Source organism: Thermobia domestica, chromosome 4 (genome assembly GCF_964235325.1).
Source record: "Thermobia domestica chromosome 4, izTheDome1.hap1.1, whole genome shotgun sequence".
Classification (NCBI taxonomy): domain Eukaryota; kingdom Metazoa; phylum Arthropoda; class Insecta; order Zygentoma; family Lepismatidae; genus Thermobia; species Thermobia domestica.
The window spans coordinates 152,224,805-152,252,226 of NC_137457.1; the positions used below are offsets into that span (position 1 = coordinate 152,224,805).

The 27,422-nt window shown below is 34.9% G+C and overlaps 1 long non-coding RNA gene across 1 annotated transcript in view; it reads left to right on the forward strand.

The window, feature by feature from the left end:
• Positions 1-27,422, forward strand: part of LOC145683383 (uncharacterized) — a 217,379-nt gene that overhangs the window by 129,343 nt on the left and 60,614 nt on the right. The window contains exon 3 of the long non-coding RNA XR_014131069.1: positions 17,956-17,978. This is a non-coding gene — a long non-coding RNA (uncharacterized LOC145683383). The remainder of the gene's footprint in view (positions 1-17,955; positions 17,979-27,422) is intronic.

The window sequence follows — 27,422 nt, forward strand, 5'->3', positions numbered from 1 at the left end:
GGCCCCCACTTGTTTATAATTAGCTAGAATGTAATAAGGAACAAATAGATTTAATACCTAATAATGAACAACGATGTACATGATTCAGTAAAAACGTTGGAACTATGCGATTATTTTTTTAGATTCACTTTATTGCATGTAGTTGAGACAATCATCTAAAGTAACAACAGAACAAATAACCCATACACAGCACTTGCATCCTGATAAAGAACAATTCAAACTTGCAATAAGACAACGTGTTTACCTGTATACTTATTTTTATGTATATTTTTCAACAAGCTTGCTCACATAACTATAAGTGATGAGGATTATGAGCATGCAAAGAAAGTATGGAATACATTAAAAGTTAATGCTCTCGGACAATACCATGATATATCTAAAACGTGATGTGTTATTATTAGCAAATGTGTATGAGAGCTTCAGAGAGACATGTCTTAAAGCTTATGGTTTTGATCCAGGTTGGTATAAGATAGAACCAGGTTTAGCTTGGGATGAAAAGTTAAAGATTACAAATGTAAAACTAGAGTTTCTAACATATTATATGGCTTTGATGATAAAGGAAAGCATAAGAGGAGTATTAGTCAATGTTCCAAAAGATATGGATAGCAAAAAATACTATATGAAAGATTACGATGAGAATAAACAAGATTCTTACATTTTATACGTAGACGCCTTAATCTTCGTGAATGGGCTAAGAATAAATATCTACCGTATAAGGGACTTAGATGGTTAAGCGAAAAAGTGATAAGAGAAAAGTATTTCACTACTATACCTTTTAATTACGATACTGGTTATATATTAGAAGTAGATATTGAATATCGAAAATAAGTACATGATTATCAAAGACTTTCCTTTAGCTCCTCGAAATATGTGTCCACCTGGTTCAAAATAATCTAAGCTATTAATAACCCTATATTATATCTAAAACTATGTGACTCACCATCGAAACCTAAAATAATTTCTATCATTTGGATTAAAATTAAAGAACTTAGATAATATAATAGAGTTTGAACAATCAGATTGGTTGAAGAAATACATAGATTTAAACACAGATGAGTACTAAAGCAACAAATGATTTTGAGAAAGATTTTTGTAAGATCATGAATATCTCAGTACACGAGAATACAACAGAAAATAATAGAGATGAAAGTCTGTAAGAATAGAATATGACCAGGCAAGAGAAGAGAAACTAATTGCTCAACCGAATTTTAAACATAGAACTATTTATACAAAGAATATATGTGAGATAACAATGAATAAAGCCAAATTTGCTCTCACTAAACCGATATATGTTAGAATAAGTATCATAAAGCTATCAAAGTATTCAATGTATTGCTTCCATTATAATGTGATGAGGCCAAAATATCCAGACAAAATACAGTAGAAGCATGTTATACAGACGCTGATAGTTATATTTGCAATATTCAAACAGAAGATGTATACAAGGACATGAAAAATTGTATTGATTATTTCGACTCAAGTGTTTACACTCAAAATAGCAGATATAAAATAGCACAGATCAATAAGAACATACTTGGTAAGATGAAGGACGATAAGAAGAGTAGTATTATAGAAGAGCTTGCAGGTATAAAATCTAAGTTGTACTCTATAAAAGCACCTAAAATTTATCTAACAGACAAAGACTTCAAAGAGATTCTTAAGGAAAAGTGTTGTAAGAAAGCCAAAGGTGTAAAGAAATGTGTAGTATATAAAGAACTACCCGTTTAACGAGTATAAATACTGATTGTTCAATGAACGGGACTACTATAAGAAAACGAATTTGATTAGAAGTCATAGGCATGATATTTATATATGTATAGAAGTAAATAGGTTAGCTTTAATTTGTGTAGATGATAGGAGATATGTTTTAAGAGATGGGATAAGTACCTTACCATGGGGTCATTATAAGATGGAACAGTTGTAGATGTAAGTTGTAGATATAAGTTAGACATATGTTAGTTGAAGTTGTAGATATATAAGTATATTTTATGGATGTAACTATAACGTTTTGCGCTATAATTTATGTAAAGTACTGTGTTCAGTATCGTTAGAGTTAGAAGTTATAGGAGCGCTATGGTTAGTGAGGGTTGCACTAAAAGTTTTGTATCTTACCTACTGATATGTCGTTTTTAAGAAAGTCATGATAGCTAAGATGGAGCTTCATTTTTCGTACCCATTTTTGACCCGTGTGATTAATATTTGAAAATAAAAACAAAAACGGAATGACTCCGAAATTTGAAATTTTACATTATTTAAGACATGAACGGGAGAGATAAAGACCACCAAAATTATAGTGGTATTTGTCAGGGTAAAGACATATCGAAGATAGCGATCGAGGCCGAGGTTTAAGTCTCGGTCCCTAACGACGTCTAAATCAATGAAATCAAGTGAAATATTTCAGCTTTACGTCCCATTTTTATGCCGGTTACGTTATAGGAGACAATGGAATGAAGACAGTGGGAGGAAACGGGAGAACCCCGAGAAATCCCATATGCACGATGTTTGCCATCACAAAGACCACACGGCGCGAGCTCGGATCGAACCAGGGTCCCCAAGCAGCGGAGGGGAACGCTCTACCAATGAGCCACCGCGCCCCAAACGATATCTAAATCTAAATGGATTAAGGGTGCAGATACCGAAGAGGTCATACCCTCGGTGCAAGTTTTTAGTTTGAGGAGAAACACTTATGTGGCGCGTGTGAAATTATCATGTCGGTACATAAAAATCACTCCGAAACCACATTATAAAATTGAAAGGACAAAACATTTTGCAAATAGGGATGGACGCATGACAAGGCATGAGAAATGCCAAAGCCTTGTTTCGCAATAAACTTTTAGTCTCATCTCTTCTTCACCTATATGAGTAAATATTTTTTTCTTTACATTTTTAAATTTTTTTGTGAAGACGAGGCACTCAGGCGAGGATTCTTTTCCCTGTAAAATAATAACAAAACAGTAGGTTTGTCTTAAGGTTTCGAATTGGAAGGAATAATAACTTCACCAAATGAAGTTTTGTTACTGCAATTCTATTATTCGATGTTGCCTTCCTACTGTCTTTGCAGATATTTCTTTACCTTATATCAGTAACTAATCTAGATGAAATTCTTTTTTATTAATCTCCGTATTAGGAAGTACGGGGGTGTTGTTTTAGGTAATGATATGATTAACACTAGGTTCTCTTTTCTTGATATACTTTCGGAATTTAGGGACTACAGCCCAAAAGCGTCCTCCTTGTAACCGCCAGTGTTTTAGCAATATTCAAGAAAATAACAAGTTATTCATATTTATTTGAGACAAAGAGTGTATCTTATGATAAGATACACTCTTTGTCTCAAATAAATACGAATAACTTGTTATTTTCTTGAATATGAAGACATATGAATAAATATGGGTTACTTTCCTACATTCTCTTTTTAAAACGTACCTATTATGATGTTTTTGCTTCATATTATATATTGTTGAACATTAACTAATTTTCTAAATGTTATACATGTGAAAGGGACGAGAGGGACCACCCACATTTATAGTGATACGTATTGGGGTCCTGTACTATTATGTCCATTACCTTTAATTTGGCAATCCGAAAAATTTAATTAGATGATTCTATTTAACCCTGCTAATTTTTCAAAGGGTTCACCAATGTACGTATGCCTTATAAAATGTAATGGGCCCAAACTAATGGTAATAAACCTGATCAAGGGAATTATTTCGGTGAAAACTTCCAAAATTTCAACTTTTGGTAACTCTTTACCTATGCAAGGGAATGATATTGACCTCCAAGACTTATAAAGGTCCATACTACTGTCCTAGGTTAGCATACCAAAGTTTTAGATTTGGCAATGTCCAAAATTTACCCCAATGTTGTCTGCCAAAATTTAGGGAGTTGCCAAGTTATCCCTGCCAAAATTTAGAGGAGGGGTCCTTAGTACCTGTAGGTTTTTGAACCCAGGCAAGCGACCATGGGTCTTGAGCAGAGGGCCATTAAGCCGATAAGTGGAGCATACAAGTCCCTAGTTGTTGCTATAATTTGTGCCAACTATAGGCACACGAATAATTTCGATCTCTATTCAAATGATTTGTGTATCAGCCAAAATCATTCTGTTGAAAATAATGGTGCATATATATTTGGTACTAGGTTACATTCCTTAGCATGGAACCAAATTTCCGTAACATGGCCGTAGACAGTGATATATGGTCATTTTGTGGGGAAAATGAATCATATAATTTGTTTTATTCGAGAAAGATACTTCATCATCTTAATTTCAAAGTCGCTTATAACACTGTTCAACAAACTTTGATCGAAAGTATGTAAATTCCTTGAAATTGCGATTTTTACATTGTCTTAAGCATAATATGAAAGGAAATGATAATAGAAGAATTTTCTTAGCTCAGGTTGTAAAAAAAACGCCCTTGTACAACAATAGCTGTATATATGCAAATGAATTAATATTTATAGAACATTTAAGCAAAATCCTTTAACAAACCTACATTTCACTTTTTTTTATCTATTTCACTGCGATGTGATAAGCTGGGGAGATAAGAAGTACCCTAACCTATAGCTTTCTATAACCTTGTACTTCCTTTTTCAAATTTGCGCAAATACCAGTTTCACAGCGATACAGAAAATAAAGTAACCGTGATCAAGTTAAACATTAACAATTACGTAATAAAAATCAGTGTTAACATCAAAACATGAAAAATATTTACAATTACCTTTTTGTGCAAGAACTACACTGCAATGTAGAAAAAAGTTTCAAGTGATCCATTGTACCGGATTATGTTTATTTTATTTTGAGCGTGTTCGCTTGGCTTGCCTTTTGTAGGTTACATCTGGAGCATTCCTTGCAATAGTCCAACAGTAGTCGGTCAATATGTTAGAACTCTACTTTCCCTCATATCTCTTCTCCATGCCTGCAATATCTTGATCGAAACGCTCAACATGTTCGCCACTTACTGCTCCACAATCTTCGGAAAAGGAGTCTAGATGTGAATGAAGAAAGTGGAGTTTCAGAGACATATTGCAACCAAGATTTTCGTAGCACAATAACAATTTTGCTACCAGTTGTTTGCAAATAGTTGCTCGGTGTCTTCCCAAGAACTGTGAACAAACACTTTTCAAGCTTTCCCACGCAGCTTTCTCCTCACTTTGGAGAATTTCGTCGAACTTGTGATGTTTGAATATATGCCTAATCTGTGGCCCTATGAAAACACACTCTTTAACTTTGGCATCACTTAATCGAGAGAATTGTCGTCTTAGGTACTTATAGGCCTCATCCTCTTGGTTCATGCTCTTAACAAAACTTCTCATAAAACCTAATTTAAAATGTAGAGGGGGAAGCAAAATTCGGTTACGATCTACTAGTGGTTCATGCTGCACATTTTTCACTCCCGGCTGAAGAGTTTCTCTGGTACTCCAATCACCTTTGCGGTAATGAGATCCACGATCTCTACTGTCCCATTCACACATAAAGCAACAATACTTTGTATACCCTAACTGCATACCTAGCAACAGTGCTATTACTTTAAGGTCACTACAAAAGAGCCACTGAAAATCGTAATATTTAATGGCTTGAAGTAAACGTTTCAAGTTTTCATAAGATTCCTTCATATGAACTGCGTAACGTACAGGAATTGAAGGAAGTTCACTTCCGATATGTAAAAGAACTGCCTTTAAACTCAACTTGGACGAATCTATAAAGAGCCTCTACTCCGTAGGTTCTTAATTAATTTTAAGTGTCCTCATGAGACCATTTACGTCTGTACATGCCACAAGTATGTCTTCCATAGTAAAAAATGAAGTGAACATCTTCTCCCTATTCCGATACACTGAAATATTTACTTTGTATTGCAATAAATTCAATTGCTTTGAGCGTGACGCTAAAATTTCGTCTTGGCTTTTCACGAGGTCCAAGTCTCTGATTAGATCACTTAGTTCCTCTTCAGTAAGTCTATGTGGTGCACATGGAGGTGGTTCTACAACAAACGTAGGGTCCTTCGAAGTACTTGATTCAGAAGCTTCAACTTCTTGATCATCATCAGAAAAAAGATCGTATTCTTTAGGTGGGTCAGGAACAGGTAGTCCTTCTCCATGTGGAACAGGGCGCATTGCAGAAGGAATGTTAGGATAGATCAAGGCCCGCTTCTTCTTCGTGGAAATTCCCTTCTTGACGGAAGGAACCATACAAAAATAACAGTCTCTGATGTGGTCGCTTGGCTCCCTCCAAATCATGGGCACTGCAAAAGGCATTGAGTGCCCCTTCCCATTAATCCAATTTCTTAGATTGCTGGCACAAGTGTTACACAAAATGTGGGGTGCCCAAGATTTATCTTCGTCTCCAATTTTGCAACCAAAGTAATATTAATCGGCTTTTTTTATTAGTGGTGTTATAGTCTGCTTATGTGAGGAAAATGTTACTTCCCCACACACGTAGCAGAACCTATCCGCACTGTTTACACAATTTCGCGGCATTTTTGTTTATTGAAATCCTCAAAATGTCACTTGAAATAGTTCCGACAACTATTTACAAATATACATTCGAAATACCAGTATTTTTGCGTACTTGTAGTCGTATTTTTATGTCCTGCACTACACAAACGTCACACCCAAAACGCTGATACCTGCACTAAACCTGTCTTTTCTAACAATAGCAAAACACTACTGAGATAAGGAACACAATGAAACCAAGCGTTCATATAGTTTCTCCAGTGTTGCCGAATCAGTGCAACATTTTACCCCAAACGAAGCGAATATATTTTTTTAAAGCGTTATTATTAGACATGCCTGTTACCACAGCATGCTCGTCCTCAGGTTGCGGATAGAGCAAATGCCTCTAAATATAGGGTTTGCTAGGAATATACTGAATAATAGTCGCGGACAGATGGCATGGAATATTAGAAGTCAGGATGAATTCCACAGTACATGACAAAAACAAAACTTGAGAAAAAATTACTTGTTGTTAGAAATAAGATGAGTTATAATAGACACACTGTTATTAAATTCAAGCAGCTCTGCAGGCAAGGGAGTTGAGGTTACTGCTGACTTCGGACTTCGAGACTTATTTACTTAGTAGAGAAAGACAATTTTAAAACATTCAAAGATAACCTAAGAAGACAGAACGTTTTATCATTGCAGGAAGACATATTTGGAGAACTGAAACGACTAAATATAAATAAAGCTATAAGACTACTCTAATTTGAAGAAGAACTAATTGAAGAACCGAAAGCTTAAATACTAGATAGAAAGCTATAAAACTATTTCCATTGAAGAAGAAATAATTTAGGAAACAAGAGTTAAACCTGAATCACTACCGATTGATGCAAAGCTCCAAGGCTCAACATATAAACGAAGATTAAAGACATGAAGATTCAAAACAGATTATAGAGCTCCTCCGTGGCTAAGCGGTTAGCGTACGCGCTTTTGGCGTGGGAGGCCCGGGTTCGATTCCCGGCTGGAGCTCGTGTGGTTCGGATTTCACGTTAATCAGTAGGTCCACGTCTCATATAGCCTCGCTGCTGAACGGGACGTTAAACTCAAAATCAACTCAACTCAACTCAAAACAGATTATAATGAACTTGGTCCTCTGGAACAATATGTTACTTCAATATCAAAGGTTTCAATATAATACATAGACTTAACATCAGCTTACAGAAACATGGCTCGTTCAAACTAATCTCTTGGTAACTTGTCAATATAAGAAAGGAAAAATCAGAACTTTTACCTTTACACTAATAACAAAGAGATATTTCAATGAACAAATCTAAAATAATTTATAAATGATGGTAAAGAAATATTCAGAACAAGAATGGGTGAGTTTGAAGCCAGAGATTCTGGATGGTCTCTCTTGAATATATCCTACACAGTGTTCGCCCTTAAAAATATCCCTCTAAAAGAATGTTATAATACATAGAATAACCAAGTGAAATTAAATGAAATACCTAAATGGAGAGCTCGAAAATCCTTATGTTACAGATGCTTGTTATACTTTTACTTACAAGATGCATTAGAAGAGATGAGAAACTTAGTTCTACTCACGAAGCTGTTAACATAGAAATGCCACTAGATTATAGAAGATACGTTGAATTTCAGAACTACTAATATGAAAAAGCCACTTGTGATTTACGCTGATTTCAAATGTTTGCTGCATAAGGTTATAAGAATGCATAAGAACGTGAAGAATGTTATAAAGAAAACTAATTATATACCAAAAAACTCAACAGCATAAGCTATCATGTTTCTGTTTCTATATTGCAAAAGTTATATAAGAAAAACAGATCCCGTTATGTATGGAAGTGAAGATGCCGCTAAGAATTTTAAAGAGAGAATGCAAACAAATGTCAAAGACAAAATAACGAATTACCTTTAACCCGTAAACAGATAGAAGAATTTAACGAGTCTGATCCTGCTCTTACTGTAAAGTAGAGAATCATAAAGTTAAACATAACGATCAGTTAACTGGAAATTTACTGCTGCATTGTAATCTAAAAGTTAGAGTATCTAAGTGTGTACCAGTTATAATACACAATGTATCAGGATATGGCCCCCACTTGTTTATAATTAGCTAGAATGTAATAAGGAACAAATAGATTTAATACCTAATAATGAACAACGATGTACATGATTCAGTAAAAACGTTGGAACTATGCGATTATTTTTTTAGATTCACTTTATTGCATGTAGTTGAGACAATCATCTAAAGTAACAACAGAACAAATAACCCATACACAGCACTTGCATCCTGATAAAGAACAATTCAAACTTGCAATAAGACAACGTGTTTACCTGTATACTTATTTTTATGTATATTTTTCAACAAGCTTGCTCACATAACTATAAGTGATGAGGATTATGAGCATGCAAAGAAAGTATGGAATACATTAAAAGTTAATGCTCTCGGACAATACCATGATATATCTAAAACGTGATGTGTTATTATTAGCAAATGTGTATGAGAGCTTCAGAGAGACATGTCTTAAAGCTTATGGTTTTGATCCAGGTTGGTATAAGATAGAACCAGGTTTAGCTTGGGATGAAAAGTTAAAGATTACAAATGTAAAACTAGAGTTTCTAACATATTATATGGCTTTGATGATAAAGGAAAGCATAAGAGGAGTATTAGTCAATGTTCCAAAAGATATGGATAGCAAAAAATACTATATGAAAGATTACGATGAGAATAAACAAGATTCTTACATTTTATACGTAGACGCCTTAATCTTCGTGAATGGGCTAAGAATAAATATCTACCGTATAAGGGACTTAGATGGTTAAGCGAAAAAGTGATAAGAGAAAAGTATTTCACTACTATACCTTTTAATTACGATACTGGTTATATATTAGAAGTAGATATTGAATATCGAAAATAAGTACATGATTATCAAAGACTTTCCTTTAGCTCCTCGAAATATGTGTCCACCTGGTTCAAAATAATCTAAGCTATTAATAACCCTATATTATATCTAAAACTATGTGACTCACCATCGAAACCTAAAATAATTTCTATCATTTGGATTAAAATTAAAGAACTTAGATAATATAATAGAGTTTGAACAATCAGATTGGTTGAAGAAATACATAGATTTAAACACAGATGAGTACTAAAGCAACAAATGATTTTGAGAAAGATTTTTGTAAGATCATGAATATCTCAGTACACGAGAATACAACAGAAAATAATAGAGATGAAAGTCTGTAAGAATAGAATATGACCAGGCAAGAGAAGAGAAACTAATTGCTCAACCGAATTTTAAACATAGAACTATTTATACAAAGAATATATGTGAGATAACAATGAATAAAGCCAAATTTGCTCTCACTAAACCGATATATGTTAGAATAAGTATCATAAAGCTATCAAAGTATTCAATGTATTGCTTCCATTATAATGTGATGAGGCCAAAATATCCAGACAAAATACAGTAGAAGCATGTTATACAGACGCTGATAGTTATATTTGCAATATTCAAACAGAAGATGTATACAAGGACATGAAAAATTGTATTGATTATTTCGACTCAAGTGTTTACACTCAAAATAGCAGATATAAAATAGCACAGATCAATAAGAACATACTTGGTAAGATGAAGGACGATAAGAAGAGTAGTATTATAGAAGAGCTTGCAGGTATAAAATCTAAGTTGTACTCTATAAAAGCACCTAAAATTTATCTAACAGACAAAGACTTCAAAGAGATTCTTAAGGAAAAGTGTTGTAAGAAAGCCAAAGGTGTAAAGAAATGTGTAGTATATAAAGAACTACCCGTTTAACGAGTATAAATACTGATTGTTCAATGAACGGGACTACTATAAGAAAACGAATTTGATTAGAAGTCATAGGCATGATATTTATATATGTATAGAAGTAAATAGGTTAGCTTTAATTTGTGTAGATGATAGGAGATATGTTTTAAGAGATGGGATAAGTACCTTACCATGGGGTCATTATAAGATGGAACAGTTGTAGATGTAAGTTGTAGATATAAGTTAGACATATGTTAGTTGAAGTTGTAGATATATAAGTATATTTTATGGATGTAACTATAACGTTTTGCGCTATAATTTATGTAAAGTACTGTGTTCAGTATCGTTAGAGTTAGAAGTTATAGGAGCGCTATGGTTAGTGAGGGTTGCACTAAAAGTTTTGTATCTTACCTACTGATATGTCGTTTTTAAGAAAGTCATGATAGCTAAGATGGAGCTTCATTTTTCGTACCCATTTTTGACCCGTGTGATTAATATTTGAAAATAAAAACAAAAACGGAATGACTCCGAAATTTGAAATTTTACATTATTTAAGACATGAACGGGAGAGATAAAGACCACCAAAATTATAGTGGTATTTGTCAGGGTAAAGACATATCGAAGATAGCGATCGAGGCCGAGGTTTAAGTCTCGGTCCCTAACGACGTCTAAATCAATGAAATCAAGTGAAATATTTCAGCTTTACGTCCCATTTTTATGCCGGTTACGTTATAGGAGACAATGGAATGAAGACAGTGGGAGGAAACGGGAGAACCCCGAGAAATCCCATATGCACGATGTTTGCCATCACAAAGACCACACGGCGCGAGCTCGGATCGAACCAGGGTCCCCAAGCAGCGGAGGGGAACGCTCTACCAATGAGCCACCGCGCCCCAAACGATATCTAAATCTAAATGGATTAAGGGTGCAGATACCGAAGAGGTCATACCCTCGGTGCAAGTTTTTAGTTTGAGGAGAAACACTTATGTGGCGCGTGTGAAATTATCATGTCGGTACATAAAAATCACTCCGAAACCACATTATAAAATTGAAAGGACAAAACATTTTGCAAATAGGGATGGACGCATGACAAGGCATGAGAAATGCCAAAGCCTTGTTTCGCAATAAACTTTTAGTCTCATCTCTTCTTCACCTATATGAGTAAATATTTTTTTCTTTACATTTTTAAATTTTTTTGTGAAGACGAGGCACTCAGGCGAGGATTCTTTTCCCTGTAAAATAATAACAAAACAGTAGGTTTGTCTTAAGGTTTCGAATTGGAAGGAATAATAACTTCACCAAATGAAGTTTTGTTACTGCAATTCTATTATTCGATGTTGCCTTCCTACTGTCTTTGCAGATATTTCTTTACCTTATATCAGTAACTAATCTAGATGAAATTCTTTTTTATTAATCTCCGTATTAGGAAGTACGGGGGTGTTGTTTTAGGTAATGATATGATTAACACTAGGTTCTCTTTTCTTGATATACTTTCGGAATTTAGGGACTACAGCCCAAAAGCGTCCTCCTTGTAACCGCCAGTGTTTTAGCAATATTCAAGAAAATAACAAGTTATTCATATTTATTTGAGACAAAGAGTGTATCTTATGATAAGATACACTCTTTGTCTCAAATAAATACGAATAACTTGTTATTTTCTTGAATATGAAGACATATGAATAAATATGGGTTACTTTCCTACATTCTCTTTTTAAAACGTACCTATTATGATGTTTTTGCTTCATATTATATATTGTTGAACATTAACTAATTTTCTAAATGTTATACATGTGAAAGGGACGAGAGGGACCACCCACATTTATAGTGATACGTATTGGGGTCCTGTACTATTATGTCCATTACCTTTAATTTGGCAATCCGAAAAATTTAATTAGATGATTCTATTTAACCCTGCTAATTTTTCAAAGGGTTCACCAATGTACGTATGCCTTATAAAATGTAATGGGCCCAAACTAATGGTAATAAACCTGATCAAGGGAATTATTTCGGTGAAAACTTCCAAAATTTCAACTTTTGGTAACTCTTTACCTATGCAAGGGAATGATATTGACCTCCAAGACTTATAAAGGTCCATACTACTGTCCTAGGTTAGCATACCAAAGTTTTAGATTTGGCAATGTCCAAAATTTACCCCAATGTTGTCTGCCAAAATTTAGGGAGTTGCCAAGTTATCCCTGCCAAAATTTAGAGGAGGGGTCCTTAGTACCTGTAGGTTTTTGAACCCAGGCAAGCGACCATGGGTCTTGAGCAGAGGGCCATTAAGCCGATAAGTGGAGCATACAAGTCCCTAGTTGTTGCTATAATTTGTGCCAACTATAGGCACACGAATAATTTCGATCTCTATTCAAATGATTTGTGTATCAGCCAAAATCATTCTGTTGAAAATAATGGTGCATATATATTTGGTACTAGGTTACATTCCTTAGCATGGAACCAAATTTCCGTAACATGGCCGTAGACAGTGATATATGGTCATTTTGTGGGGAAAATGAATCATATAATTTGTTTTATTCGAGAAAGATACTTCATCATCTTAATTTCAAAGTCGCTTATAACACTGTTCAACAAACTTTGATCGAAAGTATGTAAATTCCTTGAAATTGCGATTTTTACATTGTCTTAAGCATAATATGAAAGGAAATGATAATAGAAGAATTTTCTTAGCTCAGGTTGTAAAAAAAACGCCCTTGTACAACAATAGCTGTATATATGCAAATGAATTAATATTTATAGAACATTTAAGCAAAATCCTTTAACAAACCTACATTTCACTTTTTTTTATCTATTTCACTGCGATGTGATAAGCTGGGGAGATAAGAAGTACCCTAACCTATAGCTTTCTATAACCTTGTACTTCCTTTTTCAAATTTGCGCAAATACCAGTTTCACAGCGATACAGAAAATAAAGTAACCGTGATCAAGTTAAACATTAACAATTACGTAATAAAAATCAGTGTTAACATCAAAACATGAAAAATATTTACAATTACCTTTTTGTGCAAGAACTACACTGCAATGTAGAAAAAAGTTTCAAGTGATCCATTGTACCGGATTATGTTTATTTTATTTTGAGCGTGTTCGCTTGGCTTGCCTTTTGTAGGTTACATCTGGAGCATTCCTTGCAATAGTCCAACAGTAGTCGGTCAATATGTTAGAACTCTACTTTCCCTCATATCTCTTCTCCATGCCTGCAATATCTTGATCGAAACGCTCAACATGTTCGCCACTTACTGCTCCACAATCTTCGGAAAAGGAGTCTAGATGTGAATGAAGAAAGTGGAGTTTCAGAGACATATTGCAACCAAGATTTTCGTAGCACAATAACAATTTTGCTACCAGTTGTTTGCAAATAGTTGCTCGGTGTCTTCCCAAGAACTGTGAACAAACACTTTTCAAGCTTTCCCACGCAGCTTTCTCCTCACTTTGGAGAATTTCGTCGAACTTGTGATGTTTGAATATATGCCTAATCTGTGGCCCTATGAAAACACACTCTTTAACTTTGGCATCACTTAATCGAGAGAATTGTCGTCTTAGGTACTTATAGGCCTCATCCTCTTGGTTCATGCTCTTAACAAAACTTCTCATAAAACCTAATTTAAAATGTAGAGGGGGAAGCAAAATTCGGTTACGATCTACTAGTGGTTCATGCTGCACATTTTTCACTCCCGGCTGAAGAGTTTCTCTGGTACTCCAATCACCTTTGCGGTAATGAGATCCACGATCTCTACTGTCCCATTCACACATAAAGCAACAATACTTTGTATACCCTAACTGCATACCTAGCAACAGTGCTATTACTTTAAGGTCACTACAAAAGAGCCACTGAAAATCGTAATATTTAATGGCTTGAAGTAAACGTTTCAAGTTTTCATAAGATTCCTTCATATGAACTGCGTAACGTACAGGAATTGAAGGAAGTTCACTTCCGATATGTAAAAGAACTGCCTTTAAACTCAACTTGGACGAATCTATAAAGAGCCTCTACTCCGTAGGTTCTTAATTAATTTTAAGTGTCCTCATGAGACCATTTACGTCTGTACATGCCACAAGTATGTCTTCCATAGTAAAAAATGAAGTGAACATCTTCTCCCTATTCCGATACACTGAAATATTTACTTTGTATTGCAATAAATTCAATTGCTTTGAGCGTGACGCTAAAATTTCGTCTTGGCTTTTCACGAGGTCCAAGTCTCTGATTAGATCACTTAGTTCCTCTTCAGTAAGTCTATGTGGTGCACATGGAGGTGGTTCTACAACAAACGTAGGGTCCTTCGAAGTACTTGATTCAGAAGCTTCAACTTCTTGATCATCATCAGAAAAAAGATCGTATTCTTTAGGTGGGTCAGGAACAGGTAGTCCTTCTCCATGTGGAACAGGGCGCATTGCAGAAGGAATGTTAGGATAGATCAAGGCCCGCTTCTTCTTCGTGGAAATTCCCTTCTTGACGGAAGGAACCATACAAAAATAACAGTCTCTGATGTGGTCGCTTGGCTCCCTCCAAATCATGGGCACTGCAAAAGGCATTGAGTGCCCCTTCCCATTAATCCAATTTCTTAGATTGCTGGCACAAGTGTTACACAAAATGTGGGGTGCCCAAGATTTATCTTCGTCTCCAATTTTGCAACCAAAGTAATATTAATCGGCTTTTTTTATTAGTGGTGTTATAGTCTGCTTATGTGAGGAAAATGTTACTTCCCCACACACGTAGCAGAACCTATCCGCACTGTTTACACAATTTCGCGGCATTTTTGTTTATTGAAATCCTCAAAATGTCACTTGAAATAGTTCCGACAACTATTTACAAATATACATTCGAAATACCAGTATTTTTGCGTACTTGTAGTCGTATTTTTATGTCCTGCACTACACAAACGTCACACCCAAAACGCTGATACCTGCACTAAACCTGTCTTTTCTAACAATAGCAAAACACTACTGAGATAAGGAACACAATGAAACCAAGCGTTCATATAGTTTCTCCAGTGTTGCCGAATCAGTGCAACATTTTACCCCAAACGAAGCGAATATATTTTTTTAAAGCGTTATTATTAGACATGCCTGTAAAACGAAAAGTAGAGCTAATATTAGAAAATAGCTTTCAAATTCGTGATCAGCACCACAAAATCAATAAGAAGTAGCTCATAGAACTATGCTCATAGAACTAAATTATTTCCTATGATTTTGATTGATTTTGAGTTTTACGTCCCGTTCAGCAGCGAGGCTGAGACGTGGACCTACTGATTAACGTTGAATCCGAACCACGTGAGCTCCCGCCGTGAATCGAACCTGGGTCTCACACGCCAAAGTTCTTATGATTTTAACAAACATGTTTCGATGTAATTTCATTAATCAAACACATTTGGTGAGTCATCTGAAGCAGATTATTAAGCATTGTCATAGATTTTTTTCAATGTTTTTAAAAATTAATATAGTTTGCTATGTCAGTAAATATCTAATGCTCAAGATGTTTCAGACCTTTTCTCCCATTATTAGATTGGGATTAATTTTCAATGGGTTTCTTTTCATTTTCATCAGTTGTATTAAAATTATTTCAGTTGCTTATTCAAATTAATTATTAATCAATTTAAAATAGCATTCTCTTTCAATCTTTGTACTTTACCTCTTTGCTCAAGTCAACATTAGAATCACTAGTTGGTTATTCAGAGGATATGTTATATTATACAGATATACTAGTCTTTGACCTACAACTGAACGATAATAATATCTGTGTGTTTTCATAACTTTTGTTTGTGAACAGAGTATATGACTTTCCACTATAATTATAGCTTCCTCGTTGATTTTATATTTGTCTTCTTAAAGAGATTTATACAATTCAAAACCTTTTCTACATAGTAAGATACCAAACTGAGTGACAATGAATCATGTAAAGTCTAACACAATTAGCATTGTGTTTTCGGTTTGTTTGCCTGAAAATATAGGGCATTGTTTTGTAACTACCACAAAATTGACTGCAATAATTATCGAGGCATTTCTCTTCTGCCAACATCCTATAAAATCCTTTCAAATATTATATTAGCAAGATTGACCCCGTACACAGATGAAATTATTGGAGATTATCAATGCGGATTTAGACGAAATCGATCAACTATCGACCTAATATTTACCATTCGCCAAATATTCGAAAAAAATGGGAATACAATACCCCGGTACATCAATTATTTATTGATTTTAGAAAGGCGTACGACTCGGTTAGGAGAGAAACATTATACAACGTTCTTACAGAACTTGGAATACCGAGAAGACTAATTAGATTAATTAAGATATGTTTAAATGAATCCCAAAGTAAAGTCCGGGTAGGAAATTATTTGTCCACGAGCTTTCACGTCGGAAATGGTCTGAAACAAGGAGATGCGTTGTCGCCATTGTTATTTAACTTTGTGCTGGAGTACGCCAAAGGAAAATCAAAGATAGCAACCAGGGACTAGGGTTGGACGGTATTCACCAGGTTATGGCATATGCTGATGATGTAAATTTAATAGGGGATGATAGGAGAACAATAGAAACAAATGCAGATATCTTAATAAACGCTTGCAGGGACATGGGTTTACAAGTAAATTCAGAGAAAACTAAATACATTGAAGTGCGTCGGGACCGTAATACGGCAAGTTTTGGAGGCGTTAAAATATTAGATAATACTTTTGATAAAGTGGATACTTTCAAATATTTAAGATCAATATTAACAGACGAAAATCATATTCACGGAGAAATTAAATGTCGACTTAAAGCAGGGAATTCGTGTTCTTTTTCGGTTCAAAATCTTTTCTCGTCGCGAATTCTGTCGAATAATTTGATGCTTAAAATATATAAAAGGCTAATCATGCCTGTTATTCTCTATGGTTGCGAAACATGGATGCTTACTCTGAGGGAAGAACATAGGCTGAAAGTATTTGAGAACAGGATCCTGAGAAGAATATTCGGACCTAAGAGGAACGGGAATGGGGAATGACGGAAACTTCGTAACGAGGAACTATACAGTATAATTTATACGGCTTACTCAACATTGTTAGATACATCAAGTCTAGGAGGCTTAGGTGGGCGGGTCATGTAGCTAGAATGGAAGAAAGTAGAAACGCTTTCAAAATCTTGACTGGAAGACCAATCGGAAAACGACCATGAGAAAGGCCTACTCGCAGATGGGAAGACAATACTAAGATGGACCTCGCAGAGATAGGAATACAAACTACAGACTGGACGCAATTAGCTAAGGATAAAAGTCAGTGAAGAGCTTTTGTGAATGCGACATTCAACCTCTGGATTCCGTAGGCCATAGAGTTAGTTAGTTAGTTAGTTTTTTGTAACTACCGCTAAAATTGAGTACAAATATTTATAAAATTGAGTATAAAATTGAGGACTTTATTTGAATATCTCTGTCTGAACTGTTGCTATGTTATACCAAAATAATTTTAGAGCTTAGTTTTAAAATATTATAATACTCTAATAATTTTACATATTAATATTCTATTACATGTTAATTTAAATAAATACATATTCATATTTGCTTATAATTGTTGATTTGTTAACTTTGAAATAAATTAAAGATAATAATAAGTTGCACTTTCAATTACCTTTACTTCTTTAGTGGTCTATAGATATATTTTAAACAGATACTATTTAGGAAGAACAATAAATTTGAGGAAAAATAATGACTTATAGTAATCTTCATGTTCTTATGTTGCAGAAAAATGGAACAGTTTAAGAAGAGTAAGTACAGGAAATGTTTTTTTCTCAATTAGCGTGTGATAGTGTAAGAACTCTTTGAAATGTCATTGTGTTTAGTCATATATAAAATAATGTTATATGAATACCTGAATATTATTACTAGCACATTCTGACATTACTTACATATTTGATTCGGTTTGATACTCAATTGTTATTACATATCTCATGTGCCACAGAATGTAAAATTTTGTGTCCATGAAGGCCACTTCCATGCTACAAATCATACATCGTCTACTTCAATGTTCAATATATTTCTAAAGTGTTTCATAAACTAATAGTACCCATCAATTCATGCAGTACTTATCGATGGATGGACGATGTGTAACACAAACAGACATGGATTTGTTCACATGGCTTTCCTGTCAGCTATAAGACTCCGACAAAGTATTGTCGAGAACAGTAATACCTATCCTTTTGAACTTTTAAGCTTTTATAACATTTGCTGCGTTAAATTACTTTTGGTTATATTGGCTTTCTGATGTTCGGCTGGAGAGCATTCTTGCATTTCTTTTATAATAAATTGTGGATATATCTTTGTGAATTTGGATTACTATAATGGTACGATAAAATGATAGAAAATATATTTATTTTAACAGGATTTTTTTAGAGTGGAAAATTGGAATGATGGTCATTTAAACTGAAATAATACAATTTAATAGATAATTGAATAAGTTGATAAGATGTGTCTGTATATTGTGTTATATTTAGAAATAGTGAAAATCATAATTATTATTTTTGTCTTCGTACGTTAGTGACGAACATAAAGTATCTTTCTTCATTTTACTGCAATGCCATGTCCGACATTTTATACAGACTCCAAAAGTTTGTGAGGGTTTGTGTGGGTTTTCGTTAACTCATAAAGAAATGCAAACGTACAATTCTCACATAACCACATCTCATATTAACACGCATTATTACAATGCAGATAATATGAGAAAACAACGAACAAAAGGGGTAGCTTTGCTGTAACGTATTTTCTAATATACGAAATTATTCGTCGAAACATAAATTATTTAACGTTTAGTCTCAATTAAAATGTATTATAACATGTATTTATTTCACATATTTATCAACAAATGGAGCGTAATGCAGTTGTTTGAAATGCCGTGTAATTTCTTAGTGTTGTTACAGCCTTGAAATATTCTATTACTTTTGAAAATGGAGTATTATTTTTATTGGTAATTATAACTGGAAGGACACTTTCTTCCAGACTTACCCTTTATCCCTCCGAGGTCACGTTGCGGTCTGACAGATCCCAGATAAAATAATTTTTGATCTGATGTTTTTCTTTTGTTTTTTGAAAACTTTTCAATTTATGTAAATTCAGTTGGTGGCACTGCCTGTTGTTATGGCTGGTAAACTATGTCAATTTCGAGATATGTGCTATACTAGATGCTTGTGAAGTGTGTTTGGGGTCCAACTGACAGTAGTGTGACCGCCACGTAAGCGTTTGTTTCTTTAGTTCGCTTCCTAATTCCACCTATTTTCCAGTATTTCTGACATTTCTATTCATGAAATATGGCTCAGAGTAAGTTAAAAGAAGATACAATACATGGCATTTTGCTTGCCAATAATGATGGTGACAGTGGTATAGTATTTTAGTATTTTTCAAAGTACAGTTACCAAAGCGGTAACCCTTTCAGGCCCAACGGTTCAAGCGCTAAGCCAGCAGTTTAAACCTTCGTAGTTCTGCTCCTAATTAACGTAGACAGATGATTGAGGTGTTTATCTCTTCAGGAGGGATAGCACGTTCCAATGGTGTGCAATTCACTCACATCAAGGATCTCGGAACGGAAAGTTAGGGGAGAAAATTGGATGTGTTGTTCCCCTTTCCCTCAGTATTTAGGGGAGAAACTCCCTCCCCAAAGGAGCTACAAGCATAAAAAGTGGTATCAACAAAGATAAATGAACATACTAACTAGTGATATCCTGTGTTTGGCCATTGGGCTTGAAAGGGATGAATTAGAAGGATATTGAATTTACCCTTTTTTAGTGTTTTTTTTTTCTACATCTGAAAAGTGTGGGTGGCTGTCAACTCTGCTATTTGCTGTAGGCCAGAAAAATAATATGACATGTACGCCAGAAGAAAGTAAAATGATATGAAAAATGCACTTTTCGAAGTTAGTGGTGCTCTGGCAACATTGTTATTTGTCGCACGCACGGGGCCACAAGAGTTACCTCGTTGAGATCTGTGTTCCATGAGCTTTCCGATGAGGTATGGTTATATTTCTGTGACAATTAGAGGCGTAGCTAGTACAGTCAACGTTAGGGTAGACCAAAATATTACATAAAATATATACAGAATGATTCTCTTAGGAAGCTCGTTCGGAATTTTTTTCTCACTTGGTATTGAATCTTCGCCCTTCACTTTTTACGTGATTGTACCCAATATCTGACGTACATGTACAAAATTTTTTCCCCCGTACAACAAGCAACACTGTTGCCAGGCTTTCACAAATTTTCAAAAACAAATGAATTCCCGCTTTAACATATATTCTTCTTCTTCATTTTCTAAGGGTTTAGCACGTGAGACACAAAGGTCAGCAGTTTGGAATTTGTGTTACATAAGCTTTACAGCGTGGCCTCTGTAACAATTAGTAGGGGTACTAGGGCCGCCAACGTCAAGGTTTATGATTTTCTTGAAATCCTTGTTGGTCCTGAAAACTTTAATAATTTTATTGCTCTTCGTAAGATGGTGTATGGGAGTTCTTTTATTTCATATTTTGTATAACACGTGTTTCTTATTTTAGTATATAATATGCATACATTTTATTACAAATGATCCCTAAAGTGTAAGGACTTTCAGCTCTTTTCGATAAAGTTAAAAAGAAAACGCAGTTTTGTTCTGACTGGTAATGGAAACTGTACTAAAAGTAACCAAATCATTTATAAGTGCTAATTTATTGCTAATTGTAAATAGAATTTATCACAGAACAGGAAGAACGAAACAATTAATGCAAAAAATATTTAAAAGGTTATATACGAAAAAAGTGATGGTGTGGTCCTGTGGACCCCAGTGTGACCTCCGTGTCAAAAAAGAATAAGTGTGACCAGGAGGGTTATGACTTCAAGAAACTTTCCCATCTTTTTCTCCCTTAACCCTAGAACCGTACGCTTCAAATATGTTACACGTGAGACACAGAGGGGGGTACAGGTGTACCCAAAGAAAGAAATGACCGGTATGAAGAATAGTGTTTACATTGTTTAATATTATTTTATTTTACATAAAATATATAACCATTACTAACCATCTCGTAAGACCATTTAAAGCTCAATGCGCATATCTTCTTCTGATGATCCCAACAAATGAATTGCCACAGAAGCCGCAGTTAACACCAGGGTTGAAAAAACACGTTAAAAAACAAAAAAAAAACGTTTTTATGTTTAAAAGATTTTTTGTTTGAAACGTTTTTAACGTTTAAAAGAAAGTACTTTGTTTAAAAAAAAAACGCGTTTAAAATGTTTACATTGTTTAAAATAATAATCTAAATTGGCATATATATTCCATTTTTACACGCTCACATTTATTGCTTGCATTCTATATTCAACCGTTAGACCAAATTTCGGGAACTGCCCTAATCTCGATCCGTCCAAATGTTCCATTCCGGAGAAAGAAATCGTGATTTTCCTGATTTCTGTTCATTGAATATGTAGTTTATTTGTGTTACGTTCTAATCGTAGTCTGCCTTCTTAATCATTCACGCAACTACTCTATCAGCACTTTAAACATCAATAGCTCAGCCCCTAATTAAGTTAGAAAAATGATGTGGTACCAAAGTATTCCTGAGAAATGAAGTCTTCCGTTAGTATGCATTTTATTAGGGATGGGCACGAGTCGAGCTAAAACTAGACTCGACTCGAAACTCGAAGTAAATTTGAGTCGAGTTTAGAGTCGAGTCAAAGGTAATATTCTCGAGTCGACTTTCGAGCCAAGTCACTGTTTTCAGGTCGAGTTTCGAGTCAAGTCGAGTCAAGTTTGATAAACGGCTCGCTCGTTTAGCTCGTTTTGACACGTTTTGAAATCATGTCCTGATTAGACTGGAAAGCGAAATTCATAAGAAATGTAAGCAGTAATATAGAACACTTTTAGTATTGCTCAGAAGGTTGGATACTGCTCACATCTCGCCTGGTCTCGATTAAGAAGGCGACTATGGATTTTTCAAATGAGACAGCCTCAAATTGAGCACCAATGTAAACACCGGTATATACTGTAGTCCTCACCAAGAAGGCTGAGACCTGAACGTTGTAACTTTTGAGCCTAAGCAGAAGCGCAACCCAGGTAGTGATGTTAACTGGCTCAGTTTGGTTCAACTGAGGAGCAGCTCGAGACGGCTCGGTTATGATGAAGCACCGACTTGGCTCAGGTGAGCCTTCGGCTCGAGCCGGCTCGGTTCGGTGAGATGTTAGCTTGGTTCTATAGTGAATGAGCTGTGAGCCGAGTCGCTAGAGCGGATGAGAACCCGAGCCGAGGAGTTTTGAACATATTTTGCCGACGCAATATAACTTTTAACGATTTTTGGTTCTGGCCTGGATACTTCCTTCTCCGGAACTGAAACCTAGAACCTCGTGAACGATGTCCTTGCCTTCCTGACTTGACCATTTCCGAGGTCAGCAGTAAACTAATTTTTGGTTTTCAGATACAAACCGCCTATCATTCATATTTATACACACTGGTGTTATAATAATAATAATAATAATAATAATAATAATAATAATAATAAGTATGATTGATAATAATTATATTGTCTATGATTGATACTTGAAGAAAGTACTTGAAACTAAACACAACATTTGCCTTGATTTGGCTCGACTCGACGCGAACTTCGGGTCGAGCTCGAGGAATTTTTTCGAGCTGAGTTCTCGAGTCGAGCTCAGTGATGTCGGTTTCTTGTCCAGTCGAGTTTCAATGAAAAGTCGCTCGAACTCGCTCGTGAACATCCATACATTTTATGAATGTAGGGGGTATTTATGTACGGCCGAGAGAAGGAGGATGAAATTCGTTCTTTTTAAATTTTTCATCATTTTTTTCATCATATTTTGGAGGCTATTTCTCCCCCTTTGTGATACATCCACAAAATTAGTATGTGAAGCATTGAAGTAGTTCCTTACATGATAGTAACCTGTATATGTACTTGCGGTTATAGAGGAAGAGGGGGTCAAATTTGGTTAATTTACATTTAGTTTCAGAACGGTTCCTTATAAAGTAAGATATATTTTAGTGAAGTATCTACAAACATAATTCTTGTTCGTATACATGTTGTGTGCAGCAAAAATGATTTGCATATGGACATGGTACTGTCGTGAGGGAGGGAGAGAATGTCTAATTCAATGAATATTTTTCTGTGCAGTTTTAATACTTCCTACATAAAACTAATTAATTACGCAATGCAGCAATGGCTACCATTTCTTATATTACTGTCACAAGTATGTGTCCTAGACATTAGCATCGTTTTGTCAGCGCAGGTGACTGCAAAAGTTGCCAGGGCAATGTAAAATCAATATTTCCATATTTTAAATGAATTTTTTTGTCTGTTCGTTTCTACGAATACGGCGGGAATTTCACGAATGTTACCTCGAATGTTACCCATACGCTTTCCAACTGTGTATAAATCATAACTCTGTGATAATAAGGAAAGTCAGCAGAGCCCCGAACGTGAGAGTCTACCCTGGCGGGAGTCTCAAGATTAATTGTGTTGTTATGCCGCGTTCAGTAATTATTGTTAGCTATCCATGTTGCAGGTAGAGATGTATCTTTAAAACTGTTTAGTTAAAAAATGTCATTTACTTCTTGTAGGCTAGTCACTACCCTTTTCTATGAGTTGTATTTCTCATAGCATTTCTTCTAGCTTATTATGTGAGAACTCTTCATTATTATGGAAATGATAGTCACAAAAAATACTCAAGTTTTGAATTTGTCAATTTGGATCATAGAATAGTGTACAGTGCGTTTAACTTCAGTTATTCTTGGAAATTAGGCATTGTTCAAATACTTCACTTGAATTTCTGTTGGTTTAGTTATACGCACACTGATGTGCAGAATTTCGTTCAGTAATTCCTGTTATAATAAGAATATAACTCTGCTTGTAATTTACTCCATGCACAAATCATGCGGAGGATGGGTTGTTTGTTAGAAAATTAAATTAGCTTCTTCAATCTGATATTTTAATTCTTATTAAACATATCCAACCACCATCGAAAGAAACACGTTTAAAACAATTTGTTTAAAACGTTAAAACTAACTGAATGAAACAACAGCCCTCGTTTAAAACATGTTTTAAACATTTTGACTTAAACATATCAACCCTGGTTAACACGGCTTTTTCTATCTTTGCTCTTTGGGCAAGAACTACACCTTCCGTTTTCACATGACCGTTGAGGAGGAGGAACCTGAATTGGATCCATCTTCAAAATCCCATGAATAGTTCCCTTTAGATGTGATTGCAATGTAGGCAATCGACAACGCTCTTCAAGATGTGAAGTAATTAGTGAAATGGACAAATTGTTTATAAATGTCCTTCTTTTCAAGGATTTATTGTTGTTTTGTGGTGATCACATTCATACTGAGCGCTGCATTCAGTAGCCTGCACTGTAAGAAATGGGGTGTTGGCACAACACAAAATGATTGTCACAGTAGCGTGTTACTTGTGTGTTAATTCAACACCAAGCATTTTTTGTCGTCTACTCGTTTAAATGGTTGCGCCCTTTCTTCGGGAAAGTGGTGTATCAGGATTGCAGAAGCTACAAAAGTTGTGGTTGGTCAAACAGGTTTTCTTTTCTTTTTTCCTTATTTTAAGTAAATAACATTATATATATATATATATATATATATATATATATATATATATATATATATATGCAGTAGAGATAAATTGGAACAGGTGACACAAAAATATAATAATAATAAGAACAACATAAATAGAATAAATGCATGGAGGTTTAAAGAGTATAGAGCAAGAAAATAACATTTTCAGTGCATGATGGCTAAGTGTGTGAATCTAAGAACAAATAAGAACAGTAAGAGAAAGAACATACAAAGAAATAATATGTTGAAATGATGATGTAAATGAGGATGAATTGTTCAGGACGCCACAACACTAGGTTCTGTTAGTGAACGGATGCAGTTACCTTCTTTTCCTAGGGCTATTCAGGAACTGATGTAGACAGGAGAGACCCATGTTAGTTGGTGATTACTGTGCATATGATGGATATAGTGAATATGACAAATGGGTTGGATGATATATGGCAAATACTTCTGTGTTTCGGTCGGCAGGGTCCATTTGCAAGTGGTACAATGTAAGGTAATGCTGGAGGGGAGTATCGACGTATCGTGGCGGTGCATCATTGTCTTGGTCATAGCGTATCATATCTAGAAGCATGGGGTGTTGTAAGCCAATACGTTTCATAATCTAGTTCATACGAAGCTGTACTAGATAGGTGAGCAATGGTGGAAAATCTATGAGGTCATAGAAAAGCCTTGTTAGGCTTGGTATTTTAATTCGATAGGCCAATCTGAAAGCATGTTGCTCCATTATAGATAATTGTTTGTAAAATTTGTCGGGGGCTGCGGCCGAAGCTGTATGGATATAAGTTAGAGTTGCCCTCATAAAGGCTTTGTAAGTATGTAGGACAGTAGGTGGTCGGAAACCTCAGCTTGTACCAACTAAGCGTTTAAGAAGATTTAGTCTACTCTTGGCTTGAGTAACAGTTTTCACAAGATGTTGGGTCCATGTAAGTTTTGTGTCAAATATCACCCCAAGGTAGGTAATAGATGATGAAAGAAGAACTGGTTTGTGATCCACGTGTATGTTTAATAGATTCGGATTGCGAAACACTTTGGATCGTTTACGAAGTGGTAGAAATACGATAGATTGTGTTTTCGCAGAGTTAATGCTGTATCTTTATACGAGTAGTATAAGCTGGTTACTTCTAGCGCACTTTTCCCCTTCACCCTACTTTGGCAAATATCATTTAACATAGAAGGTTAGTTCAAATACAATTCTAAAGTGCGATTGAGTAGGGTGCTTTGCGCATGGGCTTTTATGACCTTTAAAATCATAAAAACTATCTCTAATTACATGCAATGGAAATCGTATACAAAATATATTTACTCAATTTTATTCTCCAGTTGATAAGCTTTCATTTGACGCTCGAATCATTAAAATCAGTTAAAAATTAACTTTAAAAAGTCAATGAGAAGGAATGTATAATAAATATAGCATTTACTGGAATACGGTAGGTGATCTGTCACTCATTCATTTGAACGTTCCAGTACAAGCGCTGGGACGGCCAATCCGATTCTCTGTTCCTTTTCCTCATGACAACATATATTTTCTACCTTCAACAGAGCTTCTAGCTAGTAGTCTTTGCGAGATGGCGCTGCACCGATGATATAGTTTATCCTCGCTGGACAACTCACACATGAATCCGTAACGAAATATCTCTTGGTTCTCTTGCCGAAACACAATCCTTTAGAGTGACCACGTAAGCACAAGTGTTCATAGAAGCAGCAAATTCAAAATACAGTATTAATAAGATTATTGATATCTCTGCTCCTAGTTAATATTTTGGCAATCTGATTACACTTCTGGATAGCCCAATATGTGGTCCGGGTTGCATACTTTACATGAACGGATATTGTTGGTTGCATAACCTCAGGAATTTCAGAGGCAAGACATGAAAAATGCTTATATCTTCCTTGTAGATAAATTCTGAAAATACGAACGGGTATTGAGAGAGAATTAATGATGTTATTCGCTTGATGTGTAGCGAGTTGCCTACCTTTACGGATACGATTTTACTTTTTAATAACTTTATTAATTTTTGTAAGTTTTGAAAATTAAAAATACCATCATAATCAACATAAAATTCTAAAACTTTTTTAACAAATAAAGTTTACCCGAAAACACGAAGAAAAACCCGTGAAACATTCCCCAGCTTTTGAATTTGTTATAACTTCGCTAAATTGTCATCGGTTTTAAAATTTCAAACGAAGATCAATAGAGAAATAAACTTACTATCTTTGGAAGTTCCTGTAGGCTGCATACCTCTAGGATATTATTAAAAAAAAGAACCTTATAGTATGAAATTTAAAAAATCAAGACTTTACTCAGATTACATGCAATTTGTTGCACTAAGGACACAAGTAAAAAATAGTATTCAAATAGCTTTTCGTGATTATAACAACGCAATAGAAGAGCAAATCGTAAACGAACCTAGGAAATTTTGGAACTATATTAATAAGAAAAATCTTCAAACTTAAATCAATCTGTACTTGCATATAACAAAGAAAAAATTATTGACAATAAATTGAAATGCGAAGCTATTGCTAAGCATTTTCAATCAGTATATAGCTCTGAAATACGTTATATTAAACTATCAGATATTTTTCTGAATGATGTTTCTTCGATTGTAGATATAATGTCACTG